The sequence below is a fragment of the Setaria viridis genome, chromosome 6, assembly GCF_005286985.2.
Source record: "Setaria viridis chromosome 6, Setaria_viridis_v4.0, whole genome shotgun sequence".
In the NCBI taxonomy this organism is placed as follows: domain Eukaryota; kingdom Viridiplantae; phylum Streptophyta; class Magnoliopsida; order Poales; family Poaceae; genus Setaria; species Setaria viridis.
Window position 1 is genome coordinate 35096566 of NC_048268.2, and position 6521 is coordinate 35103086.

The 6521-nt window shown below is 50.1% G+C and overlaps 1 non-coding gene across 1 annotated transcript; it reads left to right on the top strand.

Moving 5' to 3' along the window:
• The first annotated feature begins 279 nt into the window (after positions 1-279).
• Positions 280-418, top strand: LOC117862313 (small nucleolar RNA Z247). Its single transcript, XR_004641963.1, has one exon. It is a non-coding gene; the product is annotated as a small nucleolar RNA Z247 (small nucleolar RNA).
• The last annotated feature ends 6103 nt before the right edge of the window (positions 419-6521 follow it).

Below are 6521 nucleotides of genomic sequence, written 5' to 3' on the forward strand. Positions count from 1 at the left end.
AAAGATCGCCGACAAAACTGAGAAGAAGCCCAACCCTAACTACGCCAGGTGGATCGCGCAAGATAGGTTCTGAGCTACCTGCTGACCACCATCTCGCGCAAGTTGCTGACACAAGTTGGGGCGGCGCAAACCGCAGCAAAGTTGTGGGCAACTGTGGACGAGATCTTCTCCTTGCAGATACGGGCACGAGCGGTCGACACTCGAATCGCCCTTGCTACTACCAAGAAAGGTAATTTGTCAGTTACAGAACTTGCAAATGAGATGGCGGCGGCTGGCAAACCCCTTGGCGATGATGAGCTAGTCGCCAACATCCTGACGGGCCTCAACATGGAGTACAATCCTCTTGTGTCAATATTGCTTGCGTGGGTGCAGCCCGTCTCCTTCAGCGAGCTTAAGGCTAAACTTCTGATCTTTAAGAGCCGCCTTGATCTCCGGCAAGGAGGCTCCCAATCGTCGGGGTACTCTGCGTCCAGGGGACGTGGAGGGTTCACCCGAGGAGGAGGAGGACGCGCTCGTAGTGGAGGCTCTGGACAATGTGGCCGGGGTACCGGAAACAAAGAGGCCGCAGCAGCAACAACTCCCAGAACAACGTCAAGGGAAAGAAGCCAAGGTACAATGGCAAGTCCCAAGTATGCTTCAAGGAAGGTCACGGTGTTGTGAACTGCTAGCATCGCTTTGATCCTAACTACATCCCTAATGAGAGGAATGTCAATGCTACCACACACGCGCCTATGGTGTTGAAACCAACTGGTACACCAACACGGGCGCCACGGATCACATCACTAGCAACCTCGACAAGATGTCCGTCCACGACAATATCAAATCCATACGGCAAGTGGGGCAGGTATGAATATTAACCATATTGGTCATGCTGTTGTTCGTACTCCTACTCGCAATCTTCATCTAAATAACATCCTCCATGTTCCTGAAGCTCATAAAAACTTATTCTCTGTTCATAAGCTTGCCACTGATAATCATGCTTTCCTTGAATTTCACCCGAATTTTTTCTTGATCAAGGATTAGGCCACGAGGAGAATGATTTTGGAAGGCAAGTGTGAGGGTGGCCATTATCCGCTACCTGGATCATGCAAGGAAGCATTTAGTGTGGTCAAGCCGTCACCATCACGATGGCATAGTAGATTAGGTCATCCATCTTTTCCTATGTTCAGAGAATTATTAGTGAGAATAAGCTTCCTTGTTCTAGAGATTTCAATAAAGAATCAATGTGTGATGCTTGTCAACAAGCTAAGAGCCATCAGTTCCCGTATCCTATTTCAACCAGCGAGTCTGAATTTCCCTATCTTCTCATATGTTTGGGGACTTGCTCCGACTCAGTTGGGCGCAAGAAACACTATGTGAGCTTTATTGATGATTTTAGTAAATTTGTTTGGGTATATCTCATCAAACACAAATATGAAGTTTTCCAAATATTTCATGAATTTCAATCTCTTGTTGAGCGCCGTTTTAATCGCAAGTTTCTAACTATGCAAACAGATTGGAGGCGAGTATGAAAAACTTAACTCCTTTTTTAGCAAGGTTGGGATCACACACCTTGTCTCATGCCCTCATGCCCATCAACAGAATGGGGCGCTGAGAGGAAACATCGCCATATTGTGGAAGTTGGTCTTGCCTTACTCTCCAATGCTTCCATGCCCCTCAAGTTTTTGGATGAAGCATTTCTCACTGCTGTGTATCTCATTAACCGCACCGTAGCAAGATCATCCAGTTTGATACCCCTCTTGAGTGACTATTTCAAGAAAAAACAGATTACTCCATGTTGAGGATCTTTGGTTGTTCCTGTTGGCCAAACCTCCGCCCCTATAATGCTTGAAAGCTTGCGTTCAGGTCCACACGGTGTGCTTTCCTTGGCTACAACCATATTCACAAAGGCTTTAAGTGCCTTGAGATCTCTACCGGTTGCGTGTATATTTCTCGCGATGTCATTTTTGATGAAACAGTGTTCCCCTTTACCAAGCTTCATGCAAATGCCAGTGCTCAGCTACATGCTGAAATTAATCTTCTCCCAACCTATCTTCTGCCATCTACTTTTCCTTTTGGGAGTACAACAATACAGCGTACTGATTTGGTTAATGATTCATCTAATGAAATTTTGCCTAACAATGGTGTTTCGGAGGTGTTATCGCATGCTGCTACACAGGACAAGACAGGCACAGGGATCGATGGTGATCTCCCTGCACCTCGGACTGGGACACCAGGCGTATCCGCTCCGGAGTCCGCGCCTGCGGCACTTGGTGCGTCGTCCTCCTGGCTCGATGACACCCCGCTCCAATCGACACCCGCCCGACGCGTGCCGGACCGAATCCCGGCTTTGCCACGCCACCTGCTACCAGGGCTCCATGTGCTCTGCCTGGGGGCACGGACACGCGTCCGCCATCTACCGAGGCGGCAACTGATCCTGTGGATCCCACGCAACCTTAATCACCCGCCGCGTCTAGGAACTCGCCTGCGCGCCCTTCCTGACCGGATCCGATGCGGCTCCGGCGCCTATGGCCCATGTCCCTAATGAACCAAGACGAACCAGAACTCGTGCACAAGATGGGATTCGCAAGCCCAAATCCTACACTGACGGCACCATTAGGTATGGTTTCTCAGCAATTTCTACTGAACCTACAAGTCTCTCTGAAGCTCTTGCGGATGCCAATTGGAAAAGGGCTATGGATGTTGAGTATGATACGCTTATGAAGAAAAACACATGGCATTTAGTTCCCCAATCTGCTGGAACCAATGTGATCGACTGCAAGTGGGTCTACAAGGTAAAAAGGAAACCGGATGGATCCATTGACAGGTACAAAACCCGGCTAGTTGCGAAAGGGTTTAAGCAACGATACAGGATCGACTATGAGGACAAATTTAGTCATGTAGTAAAAACAGCCACTATTCGTCTTGTTCTATCTCTTGCAGTCTCTAATGGATCGAGTCTTCGCCAATTAGATGTACAGAATGTGTTCCTTCATGGCTTCCTTGAGGAAGAAGTGTTCATGAGGCAACCTCCTGGGTATGAAAGTAAGAATCAACCACATCTCGTTTGTAAACTTGATAAAGCTTTATACGGTTTGAAGTAAGCTCCACGAGCCTCTTATGCTTGACTAAGTGCCAAGCTCCAACAACTCAGTTTTCAGCCATCTTGAGCAGATGTTTCTCTTTCTTTTTCAACAAAGGAGGAGTTGTGATCTTCTTGCTCATCTATGTTGATGATATTATTGTTGCAAGCTCTTCTTCATAGGCCACGGCAGCACTGCTCAGCAATCTCAAGTCTGACTTTGCCTTGAAAGATCTCGGTGACCTTCACTATTTCTTAGGCATTGAGGTGAAGAAGCTGGAGAAGGTATTTAGTTGACACAAGAAAAGTACACATATGATATATTGAATCAAGTTGGGATGGCCAAGTGCAAACTGATGAATACACCTATGTCTGCTCTTGACAAGTTAACAGCATATGAGGGAGATCCGCTCGGTCCTAATGATGCGTTGCAGTACCAAAGCATAGTGGGGGCATTGCAATATCTGACATTAACCCGTCCAGATATATCCTATGCAGTCAATAAGGTATGCCAGTATTTACATATGCCTACTACTGTTCATTGGAGTGCAGTCAAACGAATTCTACGGTACTTGCGGCTCACATCCAATACAGGGCTAAGGATACATAGATCCATGTCTACTCTTGTGAATGCTTTTTCAGATGCCGACTGGGCCGGTTGTTGTGGCGGAACCGCCCAAATTAACCTGACTAAAATGCATGGAAGTCGCCTGACATGCGATTATGCACTTTAAGCAAGTCAAATTGGTCGACCGTCGGATTTTCTCCGATAAACCACGTAAACAGGATCGAGAAGCATCACTCACGCGAAGGTGAGTAGCACAGAGATTACAACATTCCATCATGACAACATAGTTCAACAATTTATTACATCATAGTTTTTGGAAATTCAAACCGAAATTTTTTAGGGTTCGAGGTCAAATTAAAACTAGCGGAAGCTTAAACGTCGATACAAGATATCATGACAGAGCCGATCATGACATCAAAAACTCCTTCCTTCGCCATCCGAGGAAGGATCCCACTCGACGGTCCAGCCTGGAGGAAGCTGGGTCGGCCAAGTGGTACCAACACCCAAGCTACTGACATTACCTGAAAAAGATTAGCCACAACAAGGCTGAGCAACTAGTACTCAGCAAGACTGACCCGTCGGAAAGACGCGACCGAGACCTAGACATGCAAGGCTTTCTGGCTCTGGAGTTTTCTTACCAAAAGCGTCTAAAGTCAGTCCTTACTTTCAACCTTTTAGCTCATGTTCTATGTTCTTCATCCATTCTAGATTAGCCACTTATACTAAACAAACATGGTTCCCAAGCAATTACTTGACAAACATCAAAATTAACATCATCATCATGTTCCATCTTTACTCAGTGCAGAATAGCGATCAAGTAGTCCCAATCTGTGAGAGGCAGACGAATCGATTCGAATTTATCAACCATGCATGGCAAACCTAATCTCACGACATCCGCGCACCACGAAGGGTCGCTTCATTTGTCAGCCATCCCCATCGATCCCTTAGGCACGTGTCAGGGCCAACTTCCTTTGGCATGCAATGCTCCACAGTCCCGGCCTATTGCTGCACTGTGACCGCACTTGCACCCACATGATGCATCATGGGAAACGACGTTCCAAGGACAGCCGAAAGGTATGCCACGCCCCAGTTCAATCAGGTACTAGGCTTCCCCATCCCATACTAGGTATGAGATTAGTACTTTCAAACACTTGATCACGAACGCCGACACGTTTCGACCTTAGTTCATTTTCATTTAGACAGACGGGGCAATCCACCATGTACCAAACACAAGCCTGACCCCGTCCGTCGTCCTTATAGTTGCGACAATTCTGAAACATTTCAACTCCTATAACTCGCGAGTGACAGGAGATCACTCGACTTTTACCGAAACCTATTTAGCAATGCAACTACTCAGCCTTAGCAACTAGTATTCAAAAACAAGGTACTAAGTTATGCATCTAAGGTTCCATTACAACTCCTCGAAACGTAAATGCGCAATCAAGTAATCAAAAAGTGGCATGAAAGTAAAATAGGGAATTCATGCACCGGGGCTTGCCTTCAGAAAAAGCGTGCGGGTCCTCGGGGTCTTGCGCTGGCTCGGGCTCTCCTTCGAAGGGGTGCAGCTGGTCCTCGGCGGGGTCTTCTTCTGGTGCTGGATGAAGCTCGTACGTCCCGTCAGCGAGATTCAACTCTACACGGAAATGCAATGCAGGGGTTAAACATTTTAGATGGTTATTTTCAACACACTCATGTTTTTAACACAACGCTTGTAGCAAAGCTATAGAGAAGGTGGGGGAGTTCAACTTCTGTAGGTGGAGAGCAGGATGGAAGGGTCGGATTCGGGAAAACTTAGGGCCTGACCCTCAGGTTTAAGGAAAAACCGTACCGAGGTCCTCAGACTCAACACAGAGGAATCCCCGAAAACATCTCATCGATACCCTCGGGTCAAGAAAAAGAATTACAACCGAGCCCTCGGGCGAGGCGGAGAAAGGGTCGGCGAAACTTGGCGGGGTCGGGCGAGACGAAAAGACAAGGGGTCGGGCGAAACGAAAAGGATAGGGGTCGGACGAAACGAAAAGGACAGGGGTCGGACGAACCGAACAAGGACAGGGGTCGGGCGAGACGGGAAGACAGGGGTCGGGCGAGACGGAAAGACAGGGGTCGGGCGAGACGGAAAGACAGGGAGGTTAAGTAGCTTACCTCCAGGTCTACCGGCGAAGCCTTGGGGCCGAGCAGGAGCAGGCTGGGCGGAAGGGCTGTACGCACGAAGACTTGGGCGGCGGCGAGACTTCGACGGTGGTCCGGCGGCGGCGGTGCTACTGGTGGACACAAGCAAGTTCTAGTACCGCGCGGAGGAGCGGGCGGCTGGTGTTGGAAGAAGCGGCTTGCGGGTGGCGGCGAAGTCGCCGGAGTGTGGGGGTGGCGCAAAAGGGGTGAGCTCCACGGAAGCTCAGCGGCGGCGCGAAAAGAAAGCGGTGGCTCTGAGGAGAAAGCAAGGCGCAGAGGAGGAAGCGGCGGCGCAGGTGCGGGCGGTGGCAAGGGGTGGCATTGCCGGTGAGGGGGTTCCCTTTTATAGGGCCGGGGTGGCGCGGAGGGTCGAGGCGGGCTCCGGTGGGGAAAGGATAAGGCCGGGAGCGGCGAGTGCTCGAGCGAGGCGGCCATTGGCCGACGACGCCATTGGGCAGAGGAGGCGGAGCTCCGGGTGGTCTTCGGCGGCGATTGGCCTTAGGCGGCGAGCGTCTGGGGCTTCCGGTTTGTCGGGCGGGCGAGGCGGAAAGGCTACCGTGGGGGTTGGGCGAGCGGGCGGAGACGCGGGACGTCGGGGGCATCTCAGCTTCTCGGCGAACAGGCGGAACAGGGTTGGCGGAGCAGAGCCATGGCAGGCGGAAGGCGACTTGCGCGGGGACGGCGATTGGCTAGCCCCGCGCTTGCTCCGTCCTGTCGCGGGTG